Source organism: Larimichthys crocea, chromosome VIII (genome assembly GCF_000972845.2).
Source record: "Larimichthys crocea isolate SSNF chromosome VIII, L_crocea_2.0, whole genome shotgun sequence".
NCBI lineage: Eukaryota > Metazoa > Chordata > Actinopteri > Sciaenidae > Larimichthys > Larimichthys crocea.
The window spans coordinates 8473052-8494889 of NC_040018.1; the positions used below are offsets into that span (position 1 = coordinate 8473052).

General features: G+C 41.3%; 1 long non-coding RNA gene across 1 annotated transcript; it reads left to right on the forward strand.

Moving 5' to 3' along the window:
- The first annotated feature begins 830 nt into the window (after nt 1-830).
- LOC109142029 (uncharacterized) lies at nt 831-21371 on the forward strand. The gene is made up of 2 exons (XR_002042873.2): nt 831-921; nt 18075-21371. It is a non-coding gene; the product is annotated as an uncharacterized LOC109142029 (long non-coding RNA).
- The last annotated feature ends 467 nt before the right edge of the window (nt 21372-21838 follow it).

The window sequence follows — 21838 nt, forward strand, 5'->3', positions numbered from 1 at the left end:
AAAGAGCCACATGCAGCTTTTTCAGTTTGTTATTCTCAGGACCGACAGCGGAGGCGAAAAGAGTAGGAGGAGGAGGAGGAGGAGGAGGAAGGAGGAGGTGACGACCGGGACTGGTCGCCCACACGCTGCCCCTGCCTGGCACGGCTTACGATATTTTGTCCGAGAGCGCTTTGAAAAATCCGCTGAGGGGCAAGTCACGGTGTGTGCGTGCGCGTGTGTGCGCGCGCGTGTGTCGTGTGTGTGTGCGTGAATCGACGAGATACGTGCTTGATTGGGTCTCCCTTGTTGTAATAATGTACAGGAGGAGGAGGAGGAGGAGGAGGAGGCGACGGGCTCAGGCTGCTCCCATGCATGCAGGCTGGCTGGAGCGCACGGATCAGCCGAAGCTCTAGCCGCCTACTGCCAAACACTTTTGTTGGCCGCTGATGGTACTTTTCTCCCCTTTTTTTTCTTTACGTGGCCTGATAGGAGCTATTTAAATCAGCCACGCAGCGAATCAGACGTGTCTCCCCAACACTGCGCTCCGCTCTCCTTCCTGCGCCTTGAGTGACCGTCGAGGCGCAAAAAAAAAAAAAAAAGCCCCTCACCAAAGCGCTGTCCCTTTTATTGGCACTGAAAGGAGTAAAGTACTTTTTTTTCTTCACAGGTAAGCTCAAAATCCTCCTTAGTTCAGATGTAGGTTGTTCAAATGTTGCCGGAGAGCTCCTTTATTCTCGCAGTGTTTCACCTTACACTGAGGAATAAAAGTTTTTTTTTTTTTTTTTTTTTTTTTTTTCTGGATTCAACTGAGTTGGTGAAGTGGATAAAAAAATATTCTCCTGTATTTTTCAGGCAATCCTCGCGTGGCTTCACGGTGGTGAAACAAAAGGATAAAGAGGATTCTTGAGGAGGGAAATGGAAGGACAAGGGAGAGCAATAAGGGTGAGTTGCCAAAGGCTTGTCTTTCTCTCTCCTCCTGTCTTCCTTTTGCGCCAGATGTGGTGCTGCTTGCGCCTCCGTCTCTCACGCTCGTCAATAGCCGGAGAAACAGCTTTCTTCGTCGGATCCGCCGAGGGAATCAGAGAATCTCCTCAACCTTTCTCCCCCGTGTCGCTCCTCGGTTAGAACCGGTGAGTCTGTCCGTTCCAGCTCCGTTCACCGGGCTCGGTGGAAGGATTGGGGTGATTGGTGACTCTCCGCCGATCGAGGATGTTTTCGCCCTAATCTCGCCGCGACTATGTGCGCCGCTCCACCACTGCATGCCGTTAGATCCGCCCAAGCATCTGTCCGTCTTTCCATTGGCGCATCCATCAGTGTCACACACACACACACAGACACACACACACACACACACACGCATACACGCAGCTGCCGTGCGCACATTCCTTGCGATACTACAATACCCCCTCCCACCCCTCAGTGTACACTCAAACATAACACTCATTCACACACGCTGGCACACGCATCGCGCGCGCGCGCGCTCACGGGCGATGGAGAGCTTCTCCTCTCCGTCTGATTGACACAGTCCACTTTCTTAAAAGCTCGTCATCGAGGGCGCTGCGTTTTTTTTTTTTGTTTTTTTTATTTTGCACTCCCGAAGAGAAACCTGAGTGTTTTCTGTTTGTTTTTGCGTCTCACGGCGACATCATTTTATTCTCCTCCCAAATATCTGCGAAAAAAAACAAAAAACTTCTTTCAAGCCGCATCATTTTCAAACGTGGAAATATTTCTTTAATTCTTCAGCATACAATATTTGAAAAATATTTCATTTTTCGGCATTTTCTTTTTTGTGCACTCACCTGGCCATAAAATATTTAGACACATTTTACCTGCTAAGGTGAATTCGGCGAATGTGAATTTTGTGTTTTGTTCAGCACAAAATTTCAACATTTTAATTATGATCTTAATTAACTGCAGTTAATGAGGTCGCTTCACAGCTAGAGTAGGCGAAGTAAAAATACAAGTCAGTTTCATTTAACACGCGTAAAACCTAGTCAAACTTAGACCTTAAAACCTTAGACTGTTTTTTTTATTCAGTTCTGTTCTGTTCTTAGCCAGATTAAGGAGATTTCATTTCGCCAGGTCTGCCTTTTTGTTTTCTGTCTAATTTTGTGTGGCACATCTGGACAGACTTTAGTCTATCTCTGCTCTTTTTTTTTTTTGAAAATTAAACTCTCCTGTCATCTTGGCTCAAAGTGTTGTGAACCCGGCACGTTCTATTCACTAATGGGGATGTAGACATACAGACCTGACCCAGTACGCCTACCTTAGAGGACTGTGTCTGGTAGAGAGCGACAGAGAGAGAGAGAGAGACACAGAGAGAGAGAGGCTTTGATTTCTACACATGCCAAACGCATGAATCCAAAACTAAAATGTTTTAGCATAAAAAGAAGAATACTTTTGTGCTCTGTATAGATTCAGGATTTAGTGAACTGGGTTTAAGTGTGTTTTAACTCGCACTTGACCATGAATATAAAAGTGTGGGAGCTGTTTTAGGAGTCGTATTCTTTTAAACAATCGATGAGTGAAAGGAAATCACCGGAAAGTCAGCAGACTGAGTGTTAGAACACAATACAGAGACAGTTTTTTTTTGTTGTCAGTGGCACGTTCAGTCTTTTATTTTCTTCTTTTTTTACCGAGTACAGTTTTACTGCTTCAGAAACACAGTGACGATATTTGATTGAACCCTCAATAATTGTTCTCTTTGAAATAAGGTCAGTGTTTCAAAAATTGTACTTCAGATTGTGAAGTCAGTGACGTGCAGGCTGTGTGTGTGTGAGAGACACACACACACACTGCACTGAGAGAACGAGAGAGAGAGAGAGAGAGCTAGAGAGAGAGAGAGGTATCACATACACAGGCTCACTGATCATTCATCGCTGGTTTGCGATATAAAAACATTTATATGAAACTTTCCAAAAAGAGTCAGATAGTGTGATGAATTTAAAGCTTCGCTGTCTTTAAAAAAAAAAATCGAGGACAACTCTGATCTGTGCAACAAAAAGTGCGTCAATAAGCTCCATAACAGGCAAATCTGTGCGTAATTTCATAACAAAAACCGCTGATAATCACCCATTTACCCATTAACAGTTTGGAAAGTTTGTAGTTTAGTTCGGTCAAAAGATATCTGGGAGCCTCTCTGAATTACTCGCTCCAAAACATTATTTTAACTTTTAGATTATTATTATTATTTTTTTTTTTTTTAAGTTAATGCATTGAACCAGAAAGTTATGTTTACGCACGATGCAGAGATGCGTTTTCCTTTTTTTTTCTTTTTTGGTCATGACCATGGTCATGTTTTTAAACTCCAAGAGCAAATCACCACCATTTAATGAGTGTCCTGCATGTGTCACACACAAAAACTAAACTACAAAATAAAATCCATATATTCAAACAGGCCTATTATTACACAGAGGCCTGTATAGGTGTGTCGCTGCGTTTTCGTCTCCTCGCTGATATTAAAAAAAAACTAAACTGATTGAACTCTCTCGGCCTGGGAACCCCAAGTTTCACTGCTGATATGAACAAAACGACTTCTTCCTGCTTTCCAAAAACAATATGCATCATACAGCGAAATTTATCTGCAGTGACATATTAGAGTTCCGTGCAATTATAGGAGGCGGACTCTACGAAGGCGGACTCAAACAGGAATATTATGACAGCCGCGTGGATGACTCATATTTGAGTGTTTGAGCCAAAGACTCTATTTAAGGACGTGGGGGGGAATTGGTTTACATGTGATGAAGTGAAACATTAACAATTATAATATTGATTACACCAACAACTCAAGAGAAAGAGACAGAGTTACCAGTGAGAGCACACGTACACACTCCTGCAGGCTTAAAGTGTGTGTGTGTGTGTGTGTGTGTGTGTGTGTGTGTGTGGAACCTGTTTTACGCATAAAGGTCAGTAATTTATGCCGGTGTTCCCTAAGTATCCCGGGTGGTGTGTGAGTGTGTGTGTGTGTGTGTGTGTGTGTGTGTGTGTGTGTGTGTGTGTGTGTGTGTGTGTAGGGGGTGGTAGTAAGGGGGATCGGGACCCTGCCTGTGCCTTCTGCCGCTTCTGTCTTTACGCACAAGTCGGAGCTCCAAACGCCTCTCCACGGACGCACGGAATGGCACCGGTTTTTGGCTCTCACACTGAAGTGGAGTGAGTCCAAATTCGACCCTGCCGTGTTTATTATAGTAGTTATTCAGTAAAGAGCAGCCAAGATGAAGCCTAAATTGAATGAAGTTAGAGAAAGACCTCGTCTACGCGCACACACAAGAATATATTTGTGTTTTGGTGACCTGCAAAATATAATTCATCACACAGATGTATCATGAGGGGAAAAAAAACATATTTTGGGGTTTCAATCACATATTTTCTTTGCAGAAATACGAATGCGACTTTTTAAAGTTCCAGTGTCATGTTCTATTAGCTGCAGGCGCTCTGCCACAGTCCAGACCGGGCTTGAGCAAATTTCTGCCCCCTTTTTTTTTTTTCCAAAAACGCAAATAGACGCTTTCGGTTCAGTTGAAACACGGTGAAGGTTTAAAGCACAACTACTGTGATTTATCTCTGAGCTGCACCACTCTACACCATCCGTGATTTACTCCTTTTTTCCTCTTCCCTTTTTTTTTCTACTTCTTCTTCTACGATGATCACGTTGGCGTGGAGAGGCGGCGGGGTGCACCGGCTTCACGGCACACTGGTTTCTAGTAGACTGGATAAAGAGCCAGAGGGAGGGACAGTCCGCAAGAGCAGCTTGGAAAAAAAACGCAGCAAAATAAAAAAAAAAGAAAGAAGTAGTATGATCTACTGTATGTGTCCCAAACCTAAACTGTGGCAGAGCACAACAGAACACTGAATCCCCTTTATCCACTCTCAGCATGAGGGGACATTACAGGACAAAAAGTGGGACAATGACTGATAAATATATGAAAGCTGATAAAGTAGGTGACCACATTAACTTGCCTGTAGAGTTTAAATAATAATTCTTTCTGAAACAAATGCCCTGATATCAGATTTAAAACAATTTCATCCCCCCCAAATCTTTTGAAAATATTTTGCTATAAATCCTGTGAGGGAAAATACAGTTATTAGAAGCAAGTGCCAGAGCTTCACTACTAAGAAAACACCACTTGTGTCAAAAGAAATTCTTGTTCTAAGTATGTGTTACTGGGGAAAAAACAACAAATGATCTCTCTATTAATGTGGCCAGACTGAAACAAGTCCGCACGCCTCCTTTAAACTCCTCCTTTAGTTTTTAGAAGTTGTTTTCTTTTTCCCCCCTCGCAGAAATCTGCTTTTTGTCACCCTGTTTTCTGATTCTCTTCCTCTCAGCCTTTAGGCTGTGCCCGTGGCTGTTTGCCCAAAAACTCTCCTGCCTTTCCCACCTCCAACCTGAGACGGACTGTTTTATTATGTAGTGTTAAGGCTTCGTCGATATCTGAATGACCTCCAAAACACTCTGCCTTCCCTAACACGGATCGCTGGTGGTGGTATTCGCTAAAAAAGAACAGGCACCTATTTGCATGGAGAGAGAAAGAGGGGGAAAAAAAAGGAGGCCAGGGTTAGACTCTCCTCAAATAACCTTAAAAGTTACAAACTCCCACCAAAAAACAAGACAAGGCATTGACAAGAGAAGCTGAAAAAGATTGAGTGGATGCTCTCTCTCTCTCTCTCTCTCTCTCTCTCTCTCTCCCCCCTCCCTTGTGTCCCCCCCTCACCCCAGCCTCCTGCCTTGTTGGGTGTGCTGCGGAGCTAGCAGGGTTGAGAGGGCAAGTGCTGACCAGCCCTCTTTCTTTCTCTGTCTGCTGTTACTAGGTCACCACACACACACACACACACACACACACACACACACACACACATTCACGCACACACACACACACACACATTCATGCACACACACCTCTCCTTGCGGTCAGTGTTGCCACCAGGGAGAGGGGTAATTTAAGCCCTGCTTGATGTAGCCTATTCATCACTGTCCCGTGGTCCGCGCTTCAAAATTAAAGTCTGATCTACAAAGTTAGAGTGAAATGAGATAAAAAAAATTGTCAGAGGTCACCGAGGGCCACGTCGGACCAGTCCAAACACAGAGTTGCGGCTCAGCCGGGCTGCTTTTATTATTGCTCTTTGTATTTTTTTGGGTTTACTGCGTTTGATTTTTTTAGGGGGAAAAGTCGGATGAGTGTTGGGTCAGTGCCAAGAAACGTGAAGGGAGGGCCAGCAGTCCTGACTGATGCTTCATTAGCATAGCCTGAATCTGCAGCTATAGACTCATGTGTATCCGTGTCACTCTTTAAGTAGTTAACATGACAGTATAATGTGACACTTCTGCTAATATTCTGCTTCAAATGTGATAAAAACAGAAAATGCACCCTTAGGTACAAATGAACAACACGATCACATAAAGATCCGCGATTGGTCTCAACTATAGTCATAATGATAACAACGTTACAGAATAAAAATAAAAATGCTTTATTGAAAAAGGCCTCACATCCTCGTTGTTTTTGGATAGCACAGTCTGTGGGTAAAAATAAAAACAATCATTTCAAAATGAGCCAGCTTTTTTTTTTTAGATCGTTTTTTGGATGTTCTTACCTTGTTAAAACTCAATCTGTAGACAATTATCAAAGTAGTAACCATTCCTTTTGTCACAAACTGGACTTGCACTTTAAATGAAAGCACTAAAATGACCACAAAGAACTGCTGTGATTTCAGCAAATACGGGAGTGTTTTGTGTTTAACATGGACTTACATGCATTATTTGGTATTTAGGAGAGTTATTGCTGCATAAAAAGTTCTGTCAACACCAATCAGTCGAAGAGCATGTGGAAATTTGTACTGTTTACAGCTGGGATGTCCGAGACTCAAACAAAGGCAGGTCATCTGAAACATGTCAGCAGTTCAAAATCAGCTTTAGAAGCAATTTTTATTAAAATTGCAACAAAAAAAGAATCCTGCAGATAAAGCAACCATAAGCATGTTCTTTTGAGCTATGGAAGCTCGTTTCCAGGACAGCAAACTGAACATGAGGGTTAAAGATGCAGTGAAATTAGCTTCCTTCATACACATTGTTACATGAGGAGGTCGGGGGACGAGGGAGGAATCAGCAAATTGGACCGCGACCACGCACATTTTTGCTGATCCCCGCACGCGACCCGTGATATTTCTCCTCTGGCTTTGTACGACTCACGAGCTAACGAGGCCAAAGGGTTGTCTTGTAGTGCGATCTGATTGGTTGAAACAATGTATATGTCCCTGAATACAGAATGAGACGTGAAAAAACAACGGGAGGAAGATTGTTTGATATCTAAATGCTGTGAAATGCTTTGTTTAACATCCGAGGACGAAAAAAATCTTTATTAATATCATATAAACACCAATAAAGGTCGCTCTTCGTCTCACTGTATCTTCAATTGAGGAGCTCTAATCATGTTTTTCATCGTACAATAAGTCACAAAGTGTAAAGCAAACTCACAGACTGATATTTTTAGAAGGAGTAGGTATTTCTGAGGAAATGTTTGTGTCTAGTGTCTGATGCAAGTCTGATGAGTTACACTGTTTATCAGCATACAGTGTGACGGCACACTGCTGAGTGAGTCACTGCTTCCTCCTTACTGTGTACATGTGTGTGTTTTGTGTGCATGCGTGCGTATGCGTGTGTGTGTGTGTGTGTGTGTGTGTCTGCGGAAACCAGGCTGACAGCTGCAGCTCATTACAGGCACTATTACTGATGGGGACTGCTGGGGGAAATTCCTTCTTCCACAGAGCAAACCACCCTGTTTACCACACACACACACACACACACACACACACACACACACAGGTCGCGCTTATTCATAAACCAGAGCTGCAACATCTGTAAGTGAAACAAAAATGAAATAGAAACATTTACTAAACATTTACTCCTGAGTGAAAAATGAAGAAAAAGGAAGCTATCTTCTATAAAAAGGAGGTGACACATATTACATCCTTCCAGTTGCTGGAGAGTGAAAGACATCCCTCATCTGCGCATGAAGTATTCTACGTGTAGTACACAGTACGTCGTGTAGGTGTGTGTGGACATAAACACACACACACACACACATACACGTACACACACAGACAGCCACAGGGTGAGCAGACTTAAGCGGAGATGAGATCACCAGAGCACTCTAAGCCTTGCTATATTGGCAAACAGCAGCGTCTTACTTACACACACACACACACACACACACACACACACACACACACGCACACACAGCCACAGAGTATACAGTGTCCAGTGACGTTAATGAGAGGGCTGAAAGCCAGAAACACATGTGCTAGAGTCATTAGGGAAGACTTCATAGCTACACTTCAGGCCACTACACTCCATTACTGTACTTCATTGGTTACACTGCTCGAAAATAGCGGTTTCTCAAAGTCAGGTTCAGGGACCACCAGGACTCCTTCGAGAAGCCCAGGGGAGTTCCTCTTTAAATAAAAAAAAAAAAAAAGGAGAGTTACCTGTTTTTCTTTCTCCACTGTATTTGAAGACATGAATACAAGAACACAGGGATCATAACTTTAGTGAGAAAACACAGACACTATTAGTTTTTAATCAATTAGTTATTTTGTTATTATTTATGATGCATTGATTCTAGTAGTTTAAGTAGTAGTTGCATTTGTAGTAATAGGTGTAGGTGAGCTCGTTTATTTATGTCTGTTTGTTTCTTTGTGAACTGAAAAGCATCAAAGAAAGAAGCATTGTGAAAAAAAGCAGAAAGAGAGGAGGCATCTCTGTGCACAGCTATTTGTAGACTGATTTCAAAGTGTGTTAGTACATGGTTCAAAGTAATGGATCTGTATTATCAAAAAAGAAAAAAAAGTGATCAGAAATCACTCTTTTTTTATTTATTTTTTTATATTTTGTTATTCAATATTTTTTCTTATTGGAAATGAATCCCATTGAAAGTCCACTCAGCCCTGAGTCAATCTTTTTTTTTTCAATGGGGCAAAAATCTAGTTTCATTTTGTTTCTTGTTTTTTAAACAAAACCAAGACATGTTCTTAAGACTGCTGCCTTTTTTTTTAAACCCGAAATTCAGCTAGGCTATTGGTTATTACAGTGTCATGGTTATTAATAATGTTGGACTAAATCAAAATAAGACATACACGTTTATTACAGTAAAAGATCGTGTGCAGCCGTGTAAGTCAATGATGAGTTTTGAGTAGTTTTTTGGACACCAAGGCACAGAGAATGACCACACACACCAGATTTATCATTTATGCACAGCAGATTTTACAGTTATAAAGTCATTTTTAAATTGATTTTCAGTAAGCAAATCACAGGTGGATGAGAAGATAATTATTACAAAAACATATCCTACATATCCTATATGACAAACTATGTGTCTGTTAATGTTTTCTGGGGCCACATTATATTAAAACATATTAAAATGATGATTGGTAGACAGTTAACACAGATGTGTCAGAAGCTGACAGATTGTTTGGAACATTTCGTTGTTGGTTCCTGGCAGTACTGTGACGGTGAAAAGCATCTGTTAGACACCTGTGTTAGAATAATAGAGTTGTGAGTTCAACAAAAAATTCAAAAGTCAAACATAAAATGTATATTTCATTTGATTGATTTGAAAGCTGTAATAAAGACAAAAGACAAAATCTGAACTAGTGGACACTCTATATAACTGCAACTGTAAGAGTAGGCCATGAAAATCAGGAAATCATTTTGTCCACAAAGATTTATGATAAGCATATTCTGCCATAACCCAATAATGCCATACTCTGTCTCTATCCTGTCAAGAGCAGAGGAAGAGCGATAGAGAGAGATGGTGCACTCCATGCTGTGATCTATCTGTTGCATTAATCAGCCTCTTAAATTGGAATGGGCTGCTTTTATTAATTATGTTAAACGTTAGGATGGTAAGGCCTCTCCTACCATCCCTCCCTCTTTGTTTTCACACACGTAGGAGGGAAGAGAGAGGGCAGAGAGAGCTTCATTGCCAGCGAATGAGAAGAGAACATGGGATGATGCAAAAGTGAACGTAGTGAAGGAATGCGTGAGAAAAAAATGAGAAGTGACACAGACGGGCGGTGGAGTCTGTTTGGCATCTCTGACTTTCAAATGTCTACAGGCAGAATTAGTGGAAAAGTAAATCTGGTGCGGACCTTACACTGATAGCGTAACGGCATTTCATTTGAAAATTCCCATTTTATTTTCACTTGTTTTCTTAAAGCAAACTTACACCAAACGTCCACAACACACAAGAATTAAATAATTCATCTTTTTTTTTTTATGAGTAAGTAAAGTTCAAAAGTTTAAATTCAAAAAGTCAGTCATTTATAAACTCTGACTCTGACTGAGCGAAATCTTCAATCCGACATTGTAGAGCAAGTGGATTTATGTTTATGTGAGTGGATCATGTGCATTGTGAATGAATAAATATTATTTATTTATTTAATGGTTCTCGGTCTAATCAAAGCTATTTTACTTATTCAGATAGAAGTCAGCACAGTTCACGCTAATGGTAATCTGATACTGATGTGCGTACATCTGTCCGGCACGGTTCAGAGAGATCACCCAGGTTCTCGTCTATCCTTAAATTAAAACACAAAATGTTATTTATCCAAAGCTGCCCTCCTTCTGTCTATTCTACACACGTGATGGAACAAAAAATGTTTTCATTGAAATAAGATTGTAAATGCCGACCATAGACAGCAGAGAATATGCACATTCTATAGAAAATACGTCAAAACTACATCAGACAGCAGCGATACACTATACAAACATATGAAGAAGTATAATCTGACAACTTTATTTCCAGTAATCCTTTGCCCAAGGTGAACAGCTATCACAAATTAAAATAAGGCACTGATGGTAAAAGCTGCGTCTGTACTCAACAACAGCAGAACAAATTCTGTCTAAGAGCTCATTTTGTAAAAATACATTTCTTTTAACCAGCAGCCATGTTGGAGGTTCAGTAAAACACAGAATGGGGCAATTAGAACCAGAAACCACAGACAATGCACGACCTGGGGGACAGTCGCAACCTATGCCCATGTGTCTTCTGACCAAGATCACAATAATAGTAACCCGGACGGGTCACAGCAACACATTTTAGTGACAAATCAACCACAGAACCAAAGAAGATTTTGACTTTGAAGCATCCTCTATCTATCCTGTTACACTGAAACACAAAAACACCAGTCCAGATGTGTTCTAACGTGTGCCAGTGATGCTGTGTTTTTAGCAAACTTTGTTTTACTTGTGTAGACATGTGAGTGTCCAACTTGTGTATCAGAGATCTGCATGGCGTGCAAAGATTACAAAACTCCTGAGCCGTGCACACAACTGACATTCACACCAGCCCCCAGAGTGAAAACTGAGGAGAGGAAGTAGCTTTCTTTCAGCTTTTGGGGGATCTGATGGCGTATCTGGTCATTACAAATATTGTTGGGGACAAATTTCCATATTTCATATATTGGAGGGGATGTGACCTCTGTCTCCTGCAGTGATTGCATGCTTGCTGATACCAGTTTTTTAATACTTAGTGCTTTATGAGGTAGACTCACTGATATGAGTTCAAATCTAGGGTTCAGACTAATTGCAGTCACCCAGGCCAGTGGAAAATATCAAAATAACAGTAATGATGATAGCGATAATAAATCTGTATTAAAAACCCTGAATAATAAATGAAGTCCTTCAATGAAGTTGGTAGAGGAACTCTTTTATGAAACGCAGTTGGTTCCTTTTTCACTGTACCAATCTCACACAAGTTGTAGTTTTGCATATTAAATAAACGACTTAACCAAAGATCCTTTGTAAAACAGAAATGCATCTTTTGGCTCATTCAAGAGCCTCTCTTCTGATGAAGAGAACCCTTTTAGAACGGCATTATCATGTGCACCTAGTTTTAACACCAATTAATCCTCACTATATTCATTTTGAAACATTAAAAGAGAACATTTTGCTGCCAGTTGCTTGAAAATCCACTCTGACAGGACTATGCTGTGAAACTAAAACAACTATTTCTTTTGCTGTAAGTGGTGGTCCTCTGCTCAGACCGGCATCCCAGAGTGCTTATATTAATGTCGAGAAGTTTTTTTGCGTACAGGTGTAGTCCACAAGAATCCATGTCATTCTGACATGATGTGCTCATAGACTACACAACGCTGATAACTCATAATACTTTGCTTCAGTGCAATGTATGTATTATTCTTTTTACATCTACACCAAAACCTACTATCTCGTATATGTGTTGTATCTGGGGACCTAGTGGGGGGTAAATCCAAGTAAACTCTGTTGACGCACCTATTTTCAGATCCTGCATAAATCAATGAAGGAAAGGTGGGTAAATTACAGTTTGTACCTGGTTGTATCGGTATTTAAATCAATGGCAAAACTATTTCTTAACACTAACAGGCACTAAAACTATTGACTGTAACTATTAACCAAACAGCAGCATTTCTCATCAGACTCTACCAGCACTTCAGGATTCCAACAATATAGTAACAAGGTAGTAAGTACAATTGTCTGGTACATGAATGAGTTGGGCGGACCCAAAGCCCCAAGCGCTCTCTTCAGTATTTTTCAGCATTGGGGCTGGTTTTGGCAGCAGATTGAGTGCAGTACATGGGGTTATAGTGAATGATCTGAGCAGTGAGCACATACAGGTATGGTAAGTCCAGATGGGAAAATGTGTCACCATCTGCATCGCCTAAAGCAAGCAAAACTTTGTCACACCCTTTGTAACCCTGTTTAACACTGTAATGCTTCCATTTTGATCGCTGGCAATTAGTCTAGTGATATATCAAAGTCGAGGAGGTGGGAGAAGATGAAAGCGTTTCTCAGCGCTGGACTAAGACTGCAAGCATACGGCTATTTCCCACAGGCAGTATGTCCCAGTGAAGACCTGATATGTACTAAAATTTGAAAAATAATTGGTACAAAAGATTTTTTTGTTCATTTTTTGTTACCACTAACTTAAATGCCCGAGCATTGCGCCGTCAAAACCAGCCCAAATTGAGCCTTGTTTGTTTACCTGGCTGCTTGCCTGAGGTATAGGCTGGGTCCAGGTCTTAGTTTTGAGGTTCCTCTTCAAAGGAAAACTCTGTCATTGGATCTTTCATTAAACAGGAAAACCATGAATTTGCTCAACCACAGGAAGCACAGCAGGCCAAAGTTTAACTAGTAGGGCGGTAAGCTGCGGCGGTTGTTTACAACTGACAGCTTGAGTTATATCAAATTAGCCGTAATTTCCTTTACTGTCAAATCTGAGACCTGGACGCAGCCCATTACATCTAATGCTTACTGTTACCTTGCCAAGCTAATGCAGAGTATTGGCTACAGTCCATCTCATCCCCCTTTTTTTCTGTTGACCATAGCAAATATGTTCATGACGCACGGAGACAGGTGATTGGCAGATTTAGAGAGAGAAAACATTTGGAACATTTGAAAATGACCGTACGAGCTTCACACTACCAAACAAGTTGGGTCAGGCAGCGGCTCTCACTGCATTTTAATGTAATGCAAATGCACTGTTATAATGCAATGCTGAAAGATGGTTTATGTTTGAGTGGTATTGATGGATAAGTTGAAACATTAACAGCCCCATATTAGCTCCTCTAACTTGCTATAATGATATTGCTTCCTATATACAAGCGTAGCACTGCGTTGCAGAAACACTCAGGAGTTAAATGCCGTATATTGCAGGATGTATATCGAGTGTGTGTGGGAGCCACTCCACGTTGACAGCTTCTGCGGATACAAATCACGGGCCGATACTCTCGTCGCGTCAACCCGTGCCGAGCCCGGAGCCACTTCAGCTGCACCCGTGTGTTTATCTTACTGTGACATTTCTCCCCTGCTGTTACACCGGGAGCCTCCCTCCTCCAACCACTTCCACCCCGACGCCACCCTGTGAAAGATACCTGCTAAATGGAAAAGAGAGACAGATTAATTTAATGGTGGTAGAGAGCTACAGAGAAAGTGAAGTAGGCCGAGAGAAAATGAGCACACATTTGTCCGCCGTGACAGTGCTGTGATGCTGTCTCGCTTTGTGAGAGGCCCTGATGTGACACAAGGGACAGCTGATTCTGCATACATATGCTGAGCAGTTCCAGTGTAAGGAAAAAAAAAAGCTGAGCCTGTATGTGTGTGGTTACCGTGGTGGTCTTTTAAATTTGTGAGGATTAGGTTAGGATGTCAAATTGGTTATGCATCATATGTCATGATCAGGTTGAGGGTTAAGGTAAGTAAGGGATGCAGACATCAATCACAGGAATCTGTGTTTAGGGTTTGGCGTAAAAAGGGTGAATTTGCATATGCAATAATTTCCATATATATATATTAACACAGTAATTTGCACACATTTTTAGGCATGACATTTATTATTCCTTAAAAAACATTCATACAGACTATATCTGCAAAACATGCACTGTCAATATATTTAATTTGTTTTCACACTATATTAACGATTAACGTTGTCATGGCTTTCTTTATTCGAATCAAAGAACTTGATTATGGTTTGGGAAAGAAAGAAAGTGACTTGAAAGACGCGTTGACATATTCAATATTAAACCAAAAACAAACGTACCCAATTGGAAAATGTTGGAAACAGTCCACCAATCTGTTTTTTTTTTCAAGTGGAAAGTCAAATCAGTTTTCTTCACGTATGGCTCAGAATCACAGATCATAATTTGCCTCAAGGGGCACTTGTTTTAATTTTCATTCACAGTGTCAAACATTGCTTGGAAACATACAGGTGGGTAAAAAAACTAAAGAAACACAGATGCCAGCACTTCCTCTGCTTCACTGAGCATGAGAGTAATGTGAATCATATGTTATGGCTTTTGCAGTCACCTATGGTCGATTTTTTTTTTTTTTTTTTTGGACCATGACCGTCATCTAAACACAAAATGAGAGAAAGAATTCTGTTCATCCCCCTCAGGGACTTATCTGTGACAAAGGGAGCTGTTCTGGAAGCTCAGTGTGGCCCAAAACCTCATTAAGAGATTTAATGTATTCCTTTAATCTGTCACCTTTTACCAAAATGTAACTAATTAAATGAGAGGTACATTAAGTATTTGTAAGAGATAGTGGTAATAGGAGTTATACAGTAGTACCTAATAAAGCCCCCTCTATCCCGCGTGTAATACATCCACAAGACAAACATCTGTCAGCTAAAATAAGCTTTAGCATTATACTGTGAGTGTGCCCCCCCCCCCCAACATAAACTTACACTGACCTCACGTTGAACCAACATACATATGCTTGTCCACGCCTCTACATGAACAGTGGATGGGATACTGTGTTCAATGGGAGCGCCCTGGGGTGCAGCAGCCACAGTTCCTCCCTTGCAAACTGGCGGTCAGGTGCCCTTGGGCCCCCCGCAAAAGATGCTGGCTTGACTTGACATCCACGTCTGCTCCACGCCCGTCTGAATTAGGGCTTCACTGCTGGGCTGACAATCTTTCCTACCTCAGGGGGAGGCCAGTGGAGAGGTCATTATGCTCAGATCACCCCCCCCTCTCTTAACGCAGAGAGAGGAGTGCTAGCTTTAGGATATTTAGTGACACCAAGGATTGTTTACCGGCGTGATTTTCTCGGTGTGTCCGCTGCACCTCAAAATGATGGCATTCTCGTCAGCGCAAGTTATGAGCGATGCGACGTTAAACAGATGCTGACCAGCAGATCACCATGAACAGGCCTCTGAGGTTTTGGACCCCCACTCTACTGTATGTGTGTGTGTTTGTGTGTGTGTGTGTGTGTGTGTGTGTGTGTGTGTGTAGTCCAAAAGAGTTTGTGAAGGCTTTCCGTCTGAAGTGTCAACCTCCCAGAGAGAGGATCAAGTGCTAAGCTGGGGACTCAGGAGCTCAGTGCCTGGTATGTGTGTGTGTATGTGTGTGTGTGTGTGTGTGTATGTGTGTGTGTCCAGCAGCTCACACTTGTGGTTTTAGGGATTGAGGAAGTGATATATCCTTTTATCTGTTACTGTGGATGAGCACAAGCCTGACCAGAGTCAGCCCTGCAAGGCTAAATCCACACACTCAAAGGATGGATCAATGTGTGTGTGTGTGTGTGTGTGTGTGTGTGTGTATGTGTGTGAGTGTATGTGTGTGTGTGGTTAGACATACAAAGGTGCATCAGAGATCAGGCCTTTCTCCTGAGGGGTAAGAGCAGAGTTGAAAGGTCAAACACACATGTGGGGGGTCAGTGAGCAGCCCGGCAAGCGGAACTGAAACGTCATACACACAGACACACATGGGTCAGTTATTGTGTGTGTGCGAGAGAGTGTGTGTGTTCTGTGTGTGTGTGTGTGTGAGGCAAATTAAAAGAGACTTAGAAGATGAAAAACATTAAGATACAGAATCATGCTGTTTGCATAGGACAGCTGTGTGTATCTGTCTCACACAGCCTACATGTTAGACCATACCTCTTGTGTTTTTCTGTGTCTATATTAAATCTGTGAATTTTCACATAAGATTAGGCTAGGATTTAATATTAATGTTTCAGCATAGACTCTGAATAGAATACTGATTTTCATTTTTACAAATTTCTGTCACCGAAAGTAATGATTGCACGTAAACGGACAGAAGCTAAATGACAGAGTTAAAGAATAGTAACAGGAGAGCTGCTGCTGATGTCACGCCGTGCATCCATTGATTTCAAAAAGAAATAAAAAATAATAATAACATATCTTTATGGTGGAAGTTTAACAGTTTTAGGCTTGTGATAAATATAAGCCTGCACTGTGGTTCCCAGTCTAGTTTTGTGTGGTGTAACTTCTTCATATGGAAATTTTGACATGTGCCTTGAAGTGTGAGCAGATGAATTTTGGCTTATAACATTTCTTCATTTGAAAACTTTGAGTCCTTAACAGCTCAATCTGTATTTCTACAGATCAACAAAATTTTATGTAGAACATTTTTTATTTTTTTATTTCAGTGATCATCTCATGACCCCCGAGATTCATCTTCTGAACCCTTGTATCCTGACCTTTAAGTCGGGTCAGGACCTTTTCACACTCAACGAAACAAAACCAAAGAGATGTTCTGAAGGAAATGAAATCATTTGGTATTCATAGGGACAATTTGAGAATGTAAATCTCCAAATTACAAATTACCCTCACCCTTTTTTTTGTTTTAAAGGCTGGAACTAGCTGATAGTATTGGGAATAGGAATATGTGTGCTACACAGAGATGGAGAGATGAGTGAGCGGGAACGCTGTGAAACAGATTACACTGAATTATAAGAGAGAGGTGTGGACAGTTCAGACAAGCAGCGCCGAAACCAGACCGGCAACATGGAAAGCTCCAGAGAAGAGGGCTTCATAAAACCACCAATGACACCTGAATTATTATGTAAATATATATATTAGAAATGGATAATGTTTTCTAGTAAATATATTTTATTTCTGTTTTGAATTAAAATGTCACGGATCGTACTGAAGTTTGACTCGATAGTTTGATGGGTAAAAAAGTGACTACACTGTAAAGGTTAATCATCGTGTCTGGTAACTGCTCAGGATGTGGGTCTATTTGTAGCTGCAGATTTGTCATTTCAGATCAATAATTTTACAAACCAAACCGACATTCGTTGCAGCTCTATGCGAAAGAATGGAAACAAAAAAAACTGTTGTGCGAGTGACTGTTACACTGCTAACATTTGTCACATAAATAGATACCATTTTAGTAGCTGTGATCAAGTCGACAGTATGCTTACACATTTTATAATTATTCCATTAAATCTTTCTCTGTCTTTAGTCTATTTATAAAACACGGCGAGCGCACTCCGTCGACCTACACAGCGGCGACAAAAGCATGACACTCAGGACTGAGGCGATCCTCTCTGCAGGAAATAAGGATGCACGGGCGATGTGATTTTACCACGCTTTACATATCACAACGTGGTTCGTGCCGTTGTAGGCGGAGGCTGAGCAACATGACAACGCGGGGAGAAATGTGTTAAAAGGCAAAGCGTGTTTGTCGTCGTGTTTTCACAGCTACGATCTAAACTACAACAAGAGACAGTGTTACCGCGAGGACGGAGGGACGGCTCGGATCGGTGCTCCCCCGGTCACAATCTCATCCTTCTGCTTCTTCTTCTTTGTTTTTTTGGGCAGGTTGGTGCGAAGATCATTCGTTATGATCCATCCGGTGCATTTGACCTCCAAGCGGAACCAAAAATCTACCCGGGTACGAGCGACCGTATGCACGCACGCACACACTTAGGTGCAAAGAAACACACTCCTCTGTTAAGAAGGACTGAACGCATCCCTCTTTACTAAGCAGAAGTTTCACTCATCCGTCCTGCCTCGTTCTCCCATCTGTCCATGTCATCCCTCACTATTCCACTTCCACATCACCCATCAGTTAGTCACACACACACACACACACACTCACACACACCTCTCTCCACATCAGCCATCAGTTTGTCCGACAGACACATAAATGTACATCTCACATTCACGCACAGACCGACTCCTTTACATCACACGTCAGATCACCCCGGATTCACACACACTCACTCACACACACACACACACACACGATGCATCACACATCAGTTATATCTTTTATGCTGAAGGAGAGAGGGGGTGTCGGCAGGGGTGAGGGGGGAGTTGACAGGGGGAGAAGAGGAAGTACACAGGAAATACATTAGTTATCACTCCCATGTCTTCTCCACCTTTTCACTTCTTATCTCCACCCGATGTCTCAGACCCCAGCCAAGCTGCCTCTCCTTCTCGTCTCCACCTCTTTCCTTTTCTCTTTCTGTTTTTCTCTTCCTCTCTCACACACACACACACGCCTCTAAAAATGACTTCCATGCTCCACTTTAGTGTCGGGCCCTGGGATCTAGATGACACTTGGCAAGCCGCAGAAGCCGCGAGACAACTGGATGAAATATTTAAATGAAAGACGGCAGGGGTAGGAAGAGGTGAAGAAAGGAAGCGGAGAAAGAGGGAGAGAAAAAAGAACACGGGACAAAGGACGGAGGGAAGGAGAGAGTGACGATATTCAGGCGGCGAGCAGAATGTGAAAGGATTTTCTTTTCTTGGCAAAGAGAAGGGGCCCGTGTGACAGGAAGCGCAGATGAATTGGCTTTCACCTATAAAGTAGCCTGTAGAGAAATAAACCAATATAGTATGAGATCACATCGCTTTGTCTTGGAATCATCTGCAAGTCTCAGTATGTGTCAAAGTGCTTTCAGTGCCGTGCCAGCTCAGCTGCTCAGAGGAGGGCAATGAATCTAAGACACGACCGAATGAAATGTAACTTTGTTACGGCCATTTTCCGACCTTAGAATTAAAAGCTTCTGCCTGACTTTTAGGACTTTTATCTGACTAAATACTAACGCCAGCATGGCCACAGTGGCCTTAATGACAGCATGCTGATGTTTAGCAGGGTTACTATAATCACAATATTAGTTTAACGTGCTAGCACACTAACACTTTATATCGCAGAGCAGAAAATGCAGCAGAGGCTGCTGGGAATAACGTGAGTTTTGCAGGTATTTGGTCGTAAAGGAAATTGAAAATCTGACCTGCATCATGGTGCTAAACTTATTACAATTCATCCTGAGGGGAACATGAATGTCTATACCAAATGTTACGGCAATCCGTCCAATATTTCGCCCAGAACCACAAATGTCAGGCTCATAACGGAACCACAAGAACAGCCATGGACCGGGAACCACGAACATCTGCAGGAAATTCATACAGTACATGAAGATATATTTTACTGGATGAGTCACAAATTTGGATTTGCTGGTGACACTAGATGAAAAGTAAACGAATCACCAGTCAATATAATTAATTATGTGATATATGGATATTAATATCCCGTGCAGAAACCATAGACATTTCTCTAAGTTTGACTTTTTTTGTTTTTGTAACACTAGTTTTACAAAGCAAATAAATATTATTATCAATAATAGTAAGTAATTAATATTAGTAGTAGTATATGGCCAAATCAAAGAGATCCATCCACTAGTTCTGTAGTCTAAAAAGAGACATTTCAAAGTCACTGTAAGGTTCTATAAGAATACAACTGCAAAGCCAATCAGTGCTCAGCTTGAACCCTTGAAAATTAATAACCTTTGTCTCATTGCTCTGTGATCGAGATTAAAGAAGCTTCAAAGATCATAAAATGGTGCAAAATCAGATGGTTTGAAAACTGACAGATAAATTGATGTTTGCATTGAAGACATTATGAATGACACTGATGCAAACTGCTGCTAATTTGTGTTATTTTTATTCCAGCTTGTAAACCGTAGCCAGTCACACAGCGCACGCTAATGTCTGTTTGTATTCGTAACCCGACGTTCAAACTTTCAGGAATCCGAGTGAATGAATGCACGCTTTAATCGCGGAACATTAGTAATCTGATGCGAACTCTACACTGCTCCTAACAGAGTTTGTGTCTGCTGATGACTCACCTACTGCCGCAGACACACAATGATAACAGCGACTACATTCAGAGCTCTGAGGACCCGAGCTTGTCGGGGAAACAAAAACAGTAGATGCAGAAAACAGACCAAAAACACAGTGACAAAGACAACCCCTCAACAGGGATTAGTAGAATTTGTTGCATTTGCATAGGTTTTAAATACGCTGTTGTTAACTTATTTAAAATGTGTATCAGGGTATGTGTGTTAATATTTAATACATTGATTATGTGTATTAAAAGAAAATAAGAGCACAGTCTGTTTATTTTTCCAAATCAGTGCTCGCATTTCTGCCTCAGCAGAGTTGTAAAATTCTAAACAGAACATGTCCTCAGTTTTAAGAGGTTCTATCTACAAAATAAAAAAATACGATGAAATTTTGATGTTATATATTTAGTGCCTATTATTTTGAGAACTTTAATATCTCAAACCAGGACTGTAGACAGATCTTGGCTGGGGCAGTCCATTGCCTAAAGTGCAGACATCCATATCACATACAAGATAGAGCAAGGTGTATGAGTACTGTTCATTCAGTTGCTCTCTTTAATTATTTTCTCAGCTGCATGCTGGTTGTGCAAATGCTTATTTTAAGGTGCATGCATGTGTGTGTTTTGCCTGCACACGTTTGTGTGTGTGTGTGTGTGTGTGTGTGCATATCCTGTATATAAATAATTGTACTGTATTGTACATTCGTAAACATGTGCATGGGTTTGTGTTTGCACTATAATTTATGCTTCTCTGTGCTGCATCTCTGTGTGGTTCCCATCACTGTGAGGTCCTGCTTGCAAAGGACTGTGCTTACCGTGCAGGGCTGGACATTAGGCCTGTCTGTCAGAAAAAAAAAAACGGCCAGTTTATTAGTTTGTACAGGCAACGAAGTTAAATGTGCAGCAACATAAGTGACTAATATTTTACTGTGTCCTGAAGTGTTTGAATAACTGGGTAAAAAAAAGTCAATAAAAATGAAGATTTGATATGCAAAGTGTGTTATTTGTATTTTACAGCACATTATACTTCATTTCCCTCGTGTGCAGAAATGTTCTGAGTTTGCAGAAACTGCAGCCACTTTTTTTGTGACCATGCAAGCATGTTGAATCGCAGATTTATGAAGATGATGTTCTTGAATGGATCGTGAAAAGAAAGTCAAAAAACAGAACACATATGTAGAACATGCTGGCTGTTTGCAGACCAGCTTCAGGTCATAATTGTGTAAGTTGAACGCCATATGTGCAAGAAAAAAAAAATGCGTATGTGTTTTCCATTCATACCAACAGTTTCCGGTTATTGTAGCAAAAAGAAAGAGAGAGAGAAAAAAATATCATGTTCTCCAAAACAGATTCTGCATGCAGCAATGAAAATGCTAACGTATTGCCATCCAGTAGTTCAGAGTAAAGTATTACTTCAAATAAACATTCTGTTTCCCAGTGCTGGGCTCAGTGA